General features: G+C 38.6%; 1 long non-coding RNA gene across 2 annotated transcripts in view; it reads right to left on the reverse strand.

Moving 5' to 3' along the window:
- The window catches only part of LOC141580092 (uncharacterized), a 70364-nt gene extending 66051 nt beyond the window's left edge, over positions 1 to 4313 (reverse strand). For both annotated transcript variants that reach the window (XR_012512128.1, XR_012512129.1), the window contains exon 1: positions 4182 to 4313. This is a non-coding gene — a long non-coding RNA (uncharacterized LOC141580092). The remainder of the gene's footprint in view (positions 1 to 4181) is intronic.
- Positions 4314 to 14222: the final 9909 nt, after the last annotated feature.

Raw genomic sequence — 14222 nt, forward strand, 5'->3', positions numbered from 1 at the left:
AGGAACTGGGTAGTTTTTAAAATTTTAAATGTTTGTATTTAGATTATTTTTTAAAGAGATGGCGATCTCACTGTGTGGTCCAGGCTTGAATATATTCCTGGTCTCTAACAATCCTTCTGCCTTAGTCTCCTGAGTAGCTGGGAGGCACTACAAGTGCATGCCACTGGGCCTGGCTACCAATACACCCACAAGTAAGAAGCAGAAATACTTGACTACAGAAACATTTAGTATTTTTTGTGTGGTTAGAACCACAACACACACAGTCAAATGCCAACTGTGAAAAAATATTTGTAATATGTATGATGGAAAAAGAAGTTAGTAGATATAATTTTAAAAAAGCTGTTGTAAATCAATACAGAAAAGATAACCTAATGGAGAAGTAAACAAGTGCTATGAACAAGCAATTAATTATATGTTTCAAAATATGTAGAAAAATTGATCTCAATGACTCAAATGAATTCCAAAACACGGAAAGCCACAGAGGAGAAGCCACTTTCCCTCAGATGAAGGCCAGGGGATGGGCACTGACTCTACTCTCCCCACCCCACCCCACCCCACCACCTACGGGTGACAGCAGGGCTCTCCCTCTGTGTTTAAAGTCTGCAGATTGTTATGGGGATAGATGCCCTCCCTACCTTGCCTCTGAGCTTCTCAGCTCACAGTACCTGCATCTGGGGAACACACCTGGGGTTGCTTTATTGCTCTACGGGAAATACTTAAGGCAGAATCAATGAATCTATGCCTTGTTTTTATTTTTCCAGAAACACACTCAAAACCCAAGTTCCTTTTCTTTTATGATTTCAAAAGCTTTGTTTCATTTCTCTCTGCCTTTTTCTGGCCTCCTTAATGTTTCTGCTGTAAGGAGTGGAAAATAAAAATGACCCAGGATTTAAAATAATAATAGTAGAATTCCAATCTGAAATATTTGAGGCAGAGGAAAAAACAAAACAAAACAAAACAGATAACTCATCACCATGTTGTTCCTTGTTCCCATATTCCTTAATGGTCAGCTTATTTTCTCCACCTTTCAGCATTTTCTTGTTCTACACTGCTTCCAGAGTTTTCAGTTGCACTTATCAGGAGAAATAGGGAAAAATCTCCTTTCTCCATCTTTCCAAAAGCAAGTATGATTTGTTTGAGGTTAATCATTTTATCTCAGACACCGAAGGAAAATAATTCAATCACTGGTTGGTCAGAGAGAGAGATCATCAATACTAAAAATCCCTCCATTGATTTCACCAAAAAGATTCTTAGTCTGAAACCCCAAAACGAATCTCAGGTTACTTTTTCTATTTTCAAATATGAGTAACGCTTTTCAGAAAACTTCAGTTTTGTTCTTTAAACTGAAAGTTCCTTGAGGCCAAGGGCTACTTTTTTAGTTCCATGTTTATTCAAAACGTACTTGGGAAATACTCTCTTTCCAGAGCTAGAGTGAGAAAGATCCAAGAACAAGACCTGGTAGGAGTTTAATCATAATAATAGTATGGCTAAGGCTAAATACCAAGAATTAGGCCAGATGATTTTCTCAGAGCATCAACTATTATCTCTAATTTTCACAAAATCCTATAAACTGACAACAATCTCCTTTTACAGCTGTGGAATTTAAGATTCCAAGCAATTAAGTGATTTGTCTAAAGAAACATGGCTTGGGAATAGGAAGGCCAAAAGTTGGTGTTAGGATCCAAGGCTGATGCTCCTCCCTTTACGTTATAAAAATACAGAAAGGAAAAGGAGTGGCTGGGTGCAATAAAAATTATGGCAAAAGAACTGGCAGGACTTACTGCTTAGATGTGGGGTGTAATGACAGAGAACGAATACAACTTTGGAGTTAAGGTTCTTTGCAGAAAAAGTGATGGCTCTTCTCAGTTACTAAGCAGGAAGAGATGTTAATAGTAGCAATCAGTGCTTACAAAATTATAGGGGAAGCAAAAGAGTGGAAGCTAGCCTAGGTCTCCAGAAATACTTTCCAGATCCCAGTTCTGACCTGCTAAGAAGTTACTACTACAGATACTATCACTGGAATTATTGCATTCAAAAGACATCCTACCATATGGCTAGGTTCCTGTCAACACTACTGCCTTAGCTGTCACTGGGCCCCAGAATCTGGAGCCTTCCTGCTGCAACTATCACAGTTCTTTCTCAGTACCTATGAAAATGAAGAATGGACCTGGAAATATGGCTGTAGAACCTCATGTCTCCATTGCCTTGATTTGAAAAAGAGTATAGCTAAAAACACAGCCTTCCCAAACTGGGTAAGTGCATTCAATAGGCAGAACCTAATTGTTATTCTGACCCAAGATTGTAAAGGAATCTGAGAAATGTAGTTTTAGCTTTTCAAACTTTGTAATTAAAAAAAAAATCATACTAGAAGGAGGGTGAACAGAGGATGAGCAAGACAAACCTTAATATCCTCTATAGGTCTTTAACCTACAGGACTGGTGGAATGAAGTTGCCCTTTACCGTTATTAGGGACATCGGAAGAATTTTGAAAAGGCTGATAATAAATTCAGTATGTGGATTTTCACTGTGATGAACAATGGAAATGTCATTCAGGGATTAGGAATTAAGCAGGAGATTCAGGTTAGGAGATATTAGCATATAGATAAAATCTAGTCACACATGCAGCTGAGACTGACCAGATTTAGAATACAGCCTAGGGGAAAACAGTGCAGTTAAGGCTTCAATAACATGGATTTGTACTGCTCATGTGCCCATAAGCAGTAACCCGCCTATGAGTCAACTTAGTGTGAATTTTCTTCCAACTCTGCCACCCCTGAGACAGCAAGAGCACTCCCTCTACTCCCTCTTCCTCCCAGTCTATTCAATGTGAAGATAAGAATGAAGACCTTTATGATGATCTCCTTCTACCTAATAGTAAATATGTTTTCTCTTATAATTTTCTTAATAACATTTTCCTTTCTCTAACTTGCTTTATTGTTAAGAATACAGCATATATATGAATACATATAGCATACAAAGTATGTGTTAATCAACTGCTTATGATATGGGTAAGATTTCTGGTCAGCAGTAGGCTAAGAGTTCAGTTTTGGGGGAGTCAGAAGTTTCACATGGATTTTTGAATGTGTGTTGAGTCATTTCCCTTAAGCCCTGTGTTGTTCAGGGACCAAAACTGTACTGGCCATTTTAGTCTTTAGATGAAGTCAGTTCCTGGGGGGAAGGGATTAGGTAATCAGTGCCTTATTTTCCGCCCAGAAGCCAAAGACAATTCCTTTTAAAAGGTAAAATGGCTTTTCTCAGAAAACTGATGCAGCCTGAATACAACTAATGTAAAAATACAGTGAGAGCTTCAGCGTGATGATTTTGTAAAGATAAGTTATTAAAATTTTGTCACACCTAGCGATCTCTATCAATTTAAATTTCTAAAAACCAAAATGTGTACATGGTATCAAATTAAATAATACAAACAGCGAAAATTGAAAAGCCGTAGTCTCCCCATCCCTCTCTACCCTGCACCGACTCTGTATCATGTATGAATGGAAATGAAAATTAATAACCAAAGATGTAATTTTGTTAATAAAATACCAACTAGTAGTTTGGAGATAAGAAGTGCAGAGTTTGTTCAGGGATCCGAGGTCACTATCCCCAAGTGCTCCATACCTCAGGGAGAATGCTGCAACTTCATGATCATGCGGATTCACTTTTCATGCATTTTATCAATTGTTTGTAGTCCCACTTCACCTGAAACCTCCCTTCTGAAGGAGCCTCTTGCTCCTCTCTTTATCTGCTGCTTTCTAGCCTCACCGCATAACTGCTGTCCTTAGAATGCACTGCTCTGTAGCTTCAGAGAATCAGCACGGGCATTTAGCAAAAAACTATTGTAGATTAATTTCTGAGAAGATTTCCATCCAGAGGGCTGATATACTTTGAGTGTGTCCATGGTTAGATGTGTCTATGGGTTACAGCTATTTCCTGTTATAGTACATTTTACTAGTAGCAAATTTGACTTTTTAACAGCAAAATTTACTTTTATGATTTCTATAGTTATGGTTTATTTTTAACTTGATTTTGAGGTCTTTCTCTCGAGAGTGACCATAAACCAAGAAAACCACTTTCTAGGAGAGCTCTGAGCAGGACAAAGTTAGATTCGGGTGTATCAGGCAGGTGAGACACAACGAGAAGGTAAAACCAAATGCATGAAACAAAAGAAAGTTATTACTTACAGAGCTCGTAGAGGTTAGGGGTGCCAACAGGAGACTGATGGGAAGGCTGGCGGTGGCAGGGAGCTCAACCAACGGGTGGGGAGCAAGAAGGAAGAGGAAGGAGGTGTGGCGCCAGGACTTTATTAAGGTGCACAGGTGTTATCCCTTACAGTTTCCTCAGGGGTTGTGAATTTTTTAATTTAAAGAAAACACCTGTGAGGTGGGGAACTTGTTTACAAGACTCTGGTGTTAACCATTAAGTTTTAACACGGGCAGCACCTGTGGAATACGTTGGGTTTGGTTCAGTGAGATGAGGGAAAAAAAATGGGTTGTATTGCAAACAACCACATGTGGAGGGAAAGTTTTAACTGGGCCAAAGGTGACAGGATATGACTGGACTTCAAAAAACTTATGGCAGTCCTAAAAATGGATGCTGAGGCAGCTACTGTATTAAACAAACAAATCGATGGCAATCTACCCCTGGGTTGTGCCCTGGCTTGATCTTTTAAATATAAGACAGTTGTAACTTGAGTGGTGAAGATATTGACTGCAAAGAGAATAATATCATTCCCAAGAAATAAGCATTTCAGTGTGCCACTATTGTTGGTTATGAGCTAATAATTGAGTAAAGTATATGTAAATATTAGTGGTATTGTGTCCAGCCAAAGGGAGTGGTTGTGGTTGGAGGTGCAAGGCAAGAGGCTGTGGTAGAAAGCTGAATGGGGTTACAGGAGAAGAAGTAACCAGAAAGTAGTCGTTCTCTCCCCAGGTGGCTGTGGAGTTGTCTGATATGAGATAGGTGCCTTCTGGGGAAAACAATAATCATCATTAATTTTAGTAATGTCTATTAGGTTTTCCTTTAGGCATGCAAGTGTAGGGTGTATTTTGGAAAAGAGTAAGGAGTATACCCGGATCATGGGCTAAGCAGACACTGAATTCAGAAAGAAAAATTTAAACATCCTGTGTCAATTTTGTGCTTTAGGAGAGGCAGCCCATGGGTGTTGCTGAGTGGAGACTTTAGTGTAAGAGGTGAAGTCTCCAGCACAGGGGACAAAGTCATCTCCAGCAATAAGGTCTTGGGATGGTCTTGCAATGAGAGCTGAAGCATTGAGATTTGGGCCCTTGCAAAGCTGTGTGGAATGTGGGACTGGGGTATCCTTTTAAGTGGGTACCTACTTAAGTTGATATGGGCCTCCGGATTGTAAATCAGTAAAAATGCCCAAACCAATAGTGATAAGGCCATCAACAGAATGGTGTGCAGCTCAATCTGACAGGGTGTGTGTGTGTGTGTGTGTGTGTGTGTGCGCATGTGGAAGTTTAGGTTTAAATGTGTTCTCTATCAGATAAGCAGATGCCTGGCCTATAGGAAAATCTATTATTAATGAGTCCCAGGAAAATATGTGCCTGTGATCTGGCATCCAGCCCTTGTGGGACTGACTGACTGACTGACTGACAGACTTCCTTCTTTCCTTCCTTCCTTCCTTCCTTCCTTCCTTCCTTCCTTCCTTCCTTCCTTCCTTCCTCCTTCCCTCCCTCCCTCTCTTTCTCGCTTGCTTGCTTGCTTTCTTCTTTCTTTCTTTCTTTCATCTCCCTCTGTCTCCCAGGCTGGAGTACAGTGGCACGATCTCAGCTCACAGCAACTAGCTTCAAGCCATTCTCCTACCTCAGCCTCCCAAGTAGCTGGGACTACAGGAGCACGCTACCACACCCAGCTAATTTGTGTGTGTGTGTGTTTTTAGTAGAGACAGGGTTTCATTATGTCTCAATCTCCTGACCTCGTGATCTGCCCACCTCAACCTCCTAAAGTGATGGGATTAGAGTGTGAGCCACCACGCCTGGCCTACTTTAACTTTTTAAAGGTTTGTTGTTGTTGTTGTTGTTGTTCTGTAATTGATTGTTTAGTATATTGTTTTATAGTTGAAATAGCTTCTCCAGTTTCTTGACTTCTTAAGGGATTCCTCCCCCATCTTAAGCTCTGCTTTGTTTCTATAACAATTACGTACAAGTTAAATAGTCTGGTTTCTTTTTCTTTCAGGCAGCTGTGTTTTTCTAAATGTCTGGTGATTTTTGTTGTTTATTAATAAGAATGAAGAATTGGGGAGTCAGGTCTGACTTGAGCTCTCTCTCTCTCTCTCTCTCTGTTTCTGTGTATGTGTGTGTGTTTGGCAGGGTGTCAGCCAGAAGGCTTTATTTAAGGTGAAATTCCCAGGAAGGAGCCAGAAATGCTCTCAAATTTGGGGTTGGGGACAAATTACACTGCTTTTACTTGCAGGATAGGACTAGTTTGGTCCTGGCTCTGCTTTCTAGCAGCTTTTTGACTTTGGTCAAAGTACTGACCTTTCCTATAGTGTAAAAGTGTTTTACAGAGCAAGGGCTTCCTCTTCAACATTTTTATATCTTTCTACTATACCTGACAGGGCTAGTACAGTCCACCATTCCTTCCTTTGGGTCCCTACTGTACTCCCTTGCAAAACTTATACCTACATTTTTATTTTCTTCTACTCACCTCAGAAAGACCTGTGGGCAGAAACCCAGTCTTACTTATCTCTGTATCTCAACAAGTAGTATAATGCTTGACACATATTAGGAGCTTGACAAATGTTAGTTGAATTAATAAATCTAAATCTCAATACTCATTTCAAAGATGTGAAATTATGGAACTTGAGACAGCTCAAACTTAAAATCCTCTAAACCCCTTCTTAAAAGTTCAACTATAGTTTAGATGTCATGTTGTATTACTTCTGTGGAAGAAGGAAGATCCATAGTAATTAATGCTGACAAAGGAGTAATGAGCTTAAAAAATTATTAGCTAATATTTATTAATCATAAGATATTCTCCAAAACTATCTCCAGGTTGGTCAAAATGAATACTCCAATGCAATAAAGAAATATAATTTAATTTAGTTTCATTTCTTTTCTAGGGTAGACAATGTTTATCTTACGAACAAATTTATTTTGTTAATCTCTTTGTTTCTGTAATTTTGACTGGTCTTCCAACTGCTGGCCATCCATCATCAGCAATTAAACTAGGCAAAAATTAATCACTGAGAAATTATTTGCTGAAACTAGACCTAATACCGGGAACTTAATTGTAAAAGTACTTCCTCAGACTTCAACTGTAGGCCTAATTGTTACATTTTCTATAAAACTGTGTAATTGTTCTGTTCTTTGGTCAGAGTGATTTTTCACCCTAGCACAATTCTGTTTCAGTGACTCAAGTTTCCTAGAACTGGAGTGGTCATAGTGTGAGCCCACCAGCTGCAGATGTCCTGGTTAAGACCTTCTCTTCATTTTAATTCAATTATAACCAGATTATTTTCCCCCTTGTTCATTCATGTTTAATTCAATGTTCACATATATGAAAAGGAAATTTGATAAAGTTGTGAATGTATCATGTTTATATGTAGAATGTAGAAATTGAGGTTAAGTTTATTTCAGCTCTAATAAACTAAAAATCTCAACTAATTTTTACATTTCCATTCTCAACCCTCTGAATCAAGTTCTTATTACATTGTGTGGATTATTACAATATCATATTAATCAACTGGTATGACTGGCTTAGCTTTGCATGACCCTGATTGTTTCTCTACATTATTATTGTAATGAGAACCTACTGAATTGTTTAACTAGAAATATTTTCTTTGCTCTCCTTTTTTTATTGTTGCAATAGGAGCAGAGCAAGGGGAATGTATGCTAAGATTTTTGTTTTTTGGGCAGCAAAGCTCAAGAAAATCTATTGTAACACTAAATGTAGGGTTTAAGTTTCTAACAGAAAAAAAAATCTACCTATACAATGGAAGATAGAAAAAATGAAAAAATGAAGCAAAGAAAATGTTTAAATAGAAAACAGAAAATAAGGGCCAGTGGCTCACACCTGTAATCCTTTGGGATGCTGAGATGGGCAGATCACAAGGTCAGGAGTTTGAGACTAGCCTGGCTAACATAGTGAAACCTCATCTCTACTAAAAATACAAAAAAAAAAAAAAAAAAGAAAGAAAAAAAAAGGTGGTTGTGATGGCAGGTGCCTGTAATCCCAGCTACTTGGGAGGCTGAAGCAGGAGAATCGCTTGCACCTAGGAGGCAGGGGTTGCAGTGAGCCGAGATTGTGCCACTGCACTCCAACTCAGGTGACAGTGTGAGACTGTCTCAAAAACAAAAAAAGAAAGAAAAGAAAGAAAGAAAGAAAGAAAGAAAGAAAGAAAGAAAACAGAAAATAAGAAAGCAGAAATCAAGTCGGGTGTGATGGCCCATGCCTGTAATCCCAACAGTCTGGGAGGCCAAGGTTGGGGGATTAGCTGAGGTGGGGAGTTTGAGAAGAGCTTGGCCAACATGGTGAAACCCTGTCTCTACTAAAAAATACAGAAATTAGCCAGATGTGGTGGCATGCGCCTGTAATCCCAGCTATTTGGGAGGCTGAGGCTGAAGAGTCATTTGAATCTGGGAGGTGGAGGTTGCAATGAGCCAAGATCATCTTATTGTACTTCAGCCTGTGCAACAGAGCAAGACTCCATCTCAAAAAACAAAAAAACACATCAAACACTGCATGTTCTCACTCATAGGTGGGTGTTGAACAATGAGAACACATGGACACAGGGAGGGGAGCACTACACACTGGGGTCCATTGGGGGGAAATGGTGGAGGGATGGCGGGGATGGGGAGGTGGAAAGAGATAGCATGGGGAGAAATGACAGATACAGGTGAGGGGAAGGAAGGCAGCAAACCACACTGCCATGTGTGTACCTATGCAACAATCTTGCATGTCCTTCACATGTACCCCAAAACCTAAAATACAGTAAAAAAAAAAAGCAGAAATTAGATAGAATGAAATACTTACATAATAATTTGCATGTAAATGTGCTTAAAATCCTAATAAAAATACAGCTGCTCTCAAACTGGATTAAATTGTTACTGCTTTGTCTTTAAAAACAGATTTAAACCAAAAGGATGCAGAGTAATTGAAAATAAAAAATGTATGTCACAGAAAAATGAACCATGATGTGGTAGCTATTTAACATCATGAAAAACTAATTGAAAACTGAAAGAAATGAGAACAGATAAAGAAGGACATGTATATGTCCTAATTTTAAAAACAGACTAGGAAGTTTTGATTAAGAACATATATGCATATAATATAGCTTCAAATATGTAAAACAGCAATGAATGGATATATGGGGAAAAAACAAATAATCAGTATTTGTTGTTAGACACTTTATACACCCTGTCAGAAAATGATAGAAGAGTGAATTATATAGAAACTTCAAAAAAATTCAAATTACATACTGACTTGACACGAAATGCTTATATGCAAAATTATAAGATTCATAATATGCTACTATGTATCAATGACAAACTGGTTGAATATCACCAACTTAAAAGAATTTTAAAACATATTTGTGTATTTTATTTTATTTTTTAAAGAGACAGGCTCTCACTATGTTGCCTAGGCTGGATATGAACTCCTGAGCTCAAGCCATCCTCCTGCCTCAGCCTCTGGAGTAGCTGGGACTACGGGCAAGCACCACTGTTCCCAGCTTTCCAATTAAAAGAGTATTTTAATAGTTGTCAGCCACTGAAATGTTCTGAAATACTGATATGTCAAATTTGAGACTACTGACAAGAGTAGTCTCAAATTTGACAATAATGTTAAAAAATTCATATGATATACCAAGACAGAGAAATTAAACTGAAAAATTTTTTTTTGAAATTATCAATAATAAAAAGCAAATTTCAATCTAAAGTGAAAAAGGAAAGACTCAATTAATTTTAGAGTAATTCTATACAAATATTATACATTTGTTGACATATGAATATGTGATCAAGGAATATGCACTCAAAAATGCAGGGAAAATAGTATTTTATGGTTATATTATATAGTTATTTAATAAAAGCATGTATTTTTCTGTGTTTTTAATGTCTTTGATATTGTAAACATCTAAAAATTTCTGTTATTTTTATTTTGTTCTGATTCTAATTAATTCACCTTTGTACCTACCTTTGTATTTGTAATCATATTGTATTTCTCAAAGAGAGTTCCCCAAATTAACCATATGCTTCAGGATCCACAAAATCCAAATTTGTTCTTTCCTTCAATATAATAGCTCTAGCTCTAGATGGAGGCTATAATCCCTAGCAAACTAAAACAGGAATAGAAAAATCAAATACTGCGTGTTCTCACGTAAAAGTGGGAGCTATACAATGAGAACTCATGAACACAAAGAAGGGAACAACAGATACTGAGGCCTGCTTGAGAGGGGAATGGGGAGGATGGAGAAAAGCAGAAAAAAAAAATTGGGTACTAAGCTTAATACCTGGGTGATGCAATAATCTGTACAATAAACCCCCATCTCACAAGTTTATTTATGTAACAAACCTTCACATGTACCCCTCAACCTAAAATAAAAGTAAAAAAATAGCTCTGAAGAGAAACTCTAAGGACAATTTCTAAAACTCTATTGAAATATACAGATCTGAATTAATAAATAGATCATATTAATGAATGGTTAACTTAGTATTGTTTCAAAATGTATCCTCTCCAAATGAATCTGTATATTTAAGGCAATTGAAATAAAAATATTATATAATTTTTCTTCTCAAATTTGACAGAATTATTCTAAACTTTACATTTCTCTCAGTCAGAATGTAGTGAAATCTAAAAGCATACCAGTGATTTTAACAGATAGAATTTAATATATATAAAATTGTCAACCAGATATTGAAGAACAAAGAGGCAAAAAGAAAGCAATGACATTCTCTAGGCCTGGGGAAACAAAGGGAAGAGGTTAGAATTCTGGAGGAAGGGTTTTGTGGAGCTGGGACTTAGACCTTTGAGGAAGGGGAACAACTTGGCTAATGCCTCAGAGCTCTGACAAGGCAACTCATCTGGCTGATTCTGGCATGTGTGAGGCAGTGCCTGTGGTGAGGCTGATTTTGAGAAAATGGGAGAGACTATAAAATGAAGTCAACTGCTGCTACTGTAATCAACTGCCACTGTTGGGTGGAGAAGTTTGGCTGGGGCAACACTAACAGGAAAAAAAGCAGATAAGAAGGAACAAGTCCCTTGTCTTTCTCCTCCCAGCACCGTTTAATATTCCCCAGTAACAGAGCCTAAAAGGAACCCACTCGGAAAAGGAAAAATGCAATTTTACAAAGAAAGTGCAGCGGTTAACTGGAAGCTGAAAGACCATAGCTTAACAATCAGTATAGCATAGCAGAATACAGGTCTTTTAATAGTTGGGATTGCCGAGTCTGTCCTGCAGACTGGCCAACCAACAGATAAATGGAGTATGCAGACACAGGTGTTTTTGCCTGTGAACACAGCTAGGGGACCGCATAGTTTAGCATAGTAGACGAGAAAGTGTGGCCCCTGATAAGCTGGAGATGCCTGCATTTATTTAGTACAGATTTAATAACAAAGGCCTATAGCAAACACCATTTGTGGGTAATTAACATTGTGCACCCCAATCCTGTGCGAGGATGATCAAAGGTTGAAATAGGTAAACAAACTTATCTAGATAAATTCCTTTGCACTCCCTTGTTATCTGCCCTTTACAGTTAACTCAAAGTAAGGTGATTAGGCTGCCTTCAGCCATAACTCTTTCCCTAAGCTTTTGTAAAATCTCCCAGCCTTCCAAGAAGGTTTGTATCTTTCCTATTATTTTCCCACCACCCTGACCGATCTCTTGCATCACCACCTTTCTGTTTTTTGCAGCAGGTTTTGTTGATTGAGGAGTACAGATGTGTGCAGCAACAGGTTTGTCAACCACAGTGGTTATAAGTTGTGTTCTAGCTTTGCATCCTAGAAGTAGTAAATAACATAAGACAAACATGAGTATAATCAGTACATTTCTTTTCCAATCAAAGTGTGACTTGTAGTGTTACTTGGCACCTCAGTCCACTGTGGGCCATTAGGGAGAAATCCCACCATGGGTATGTCAATCCTTCCTAGCCAAGCAGTTGCATTGTTAGAGGCTAGGAAGGGGGTGTCTGCCCAAGTACCAGGTGGAAAAAAGGCATATTTAGAAGATGGTCACAATAGAGTGTAGCAGGTACAGGTTGCAGGCAGAATGAGAGAATAAAAAAGGATCAAATTATCTGGAATGAATGGTGTCTGTGTCTGAAGCAGGATTCACTTAGCCTCCTGGGTTGTCTTCTTCAGCATCCCCTAGGTAATGTTCAGGGCTTGTATCATTCGAGAAAGCCACATCATCCAGGTCTGTGGGTCCTGCAGGGTCATTTCCATCATTTCTGGTATTGGGTTGGGTCCTAGCCACACCATGGTATGGTTTGATGCATGGTGCCAGAATCTAAAGAGGACCTGAGGGGGTGTGAAAACAAGCATTTCCTCTTCCTCATGTTAGCAAATCATTTGAACCACACCATACATTACTGCTCACCTCTTTCCATAAAACTGCAGGTTTTATGTCTTGAGAGGTTTTAGCAAAGTGCTTTCCAATAGCTGATTGAAATTTGTCATCTACATTTAAGAAATTAAAGGTAAATAAGAGTCTTTATTCATATTCCCCCTTTTTTGTTTTCTGAGTTTTTTTTTTTTTTTTTTTTTTTTTTTTTTTTTTTTGAGGGTATTGTTCACATCGTGAGGTTTTCTGGAGAGATTAGGGAAAGCACTCAAGCTTGTCCATTGGGCTGAAATAAAAGAGGGATGAATGGCTCTGGGTTTTAGTGTGGTTAGGAGTGGGGTTGGAGGGAAGTTCCATGCATATGGGCCAGAGGTTTGTTTTTTTTTTGTTTTTTTTTTTTTGGCTCGAACTTCCTCACTAGCACCAAGGGAGTGAGTGTTTGGGCTTTCTTTCTTTCTTTCTTTCTTGTTATTGCATTTTAGGTTTTGGGGTACATGTGAAGAACATGCAAGATTGTTGCATAGGTACACACATGGCAGTGTGATTTGCTGCCTTCCTTCCCCTCAGCTATATCTGTCATTTCTCCCCATGCTATCTCTCCCCAACTCCCCATCCCTCCATCCTTCCCCCATTTCCCCCCAACGGACCCCAGTGTGTAGTGCTTCCCTCCCTGTGTCCATGTGTTCTCATTGTTCAACACCTGCCTATGAGTGAGAACATGCGGTGTTTGATTTTCTGTTCTTGTGTCAGTTTGCTGAGAATGATGGTTTCCAGGTTCATCCATGTCCCTACAAAGGACACGAACTCATCGTTTTTGATGGCTGTGTAATATTCCATGGTGTATATGTACCACATTTTCCCTGTCCAGTCTATCATCGATGGGCATTTGGGTTGGTTCCAGGTCTTTGCTATTGTAAACAGTGCTGCAATGAACATTCATGTGCATGTGTCCTTATAGTAGAATGATTTATAATCCTTTGGATATATACCCAGTAATGGGATCACTGGGTTAAATGGGATTTCTATTTTTAGGTCATTGAGGAATCGCCACACTGTCTTCCACAATGGTTGAACTAATTTACACTCCCACCAACAGTGTAAAAGTGTTACTATTTCTCCACACCCTCTCCAGCATCTGTTGTCTCCAGATTTTTTAATGATCGCCATTCTAACTGGTGTGAGATGGTATCTCAATGTAGTTTTGATTTGCATTTCTCTAATGACCAGTGATGATGAGCATTTTTTCATATGTTTGTTGGCCTCCTGTATGTCTTCTTTTGTAAAGTGTCTGTTCATATCCTTTGCCCACTTTTGAATGGGCTTGTTTGTTTTTTTCTTGTAGATCTGTTTTAGTTCTTTGTAAATTCTGGATATCAGCCCCTTGTCAGATGGGTAGACTGCAAAAATTTTTTCCCATTCTGTATTTTTAAGGATGGAGTGAATTAGTTTTGTAGGCAAAACTACAGGAGTATGAGATAAGAACTGAAGCAGTTTGTCAGCAGGAAGGGCATGCTTTATATGGCCTCCAGAATCATAAAGTGCTATCTGAAGATCTAGAGATAGGGGCAATACTGCTTTGAATTGGTTTTTTACTCAAAGGAATTCTTATGACATCAGGGTCATAACCTACCAACAGATTGCATAGTCTGCAGCCCATATAGATGACTAAGTAGCTGGATATAGGCCACAACAGTGGCCGTAATTA

This window comes from Saimiri boliviensis, chromosome 10 (assembly GCF_048565385.1).
Source record: "Saimiri boliviensis isolate mSaiBol1 chromosome 10, mSaiBol1.pri, whole genome shotgun sequence".
NCBI classification, from domain to species: Eukaryota; Metazoa; Chordata; class Mammalia; order Primates; family Cebidae; genus Saimiri; species Saimiri boliviensis.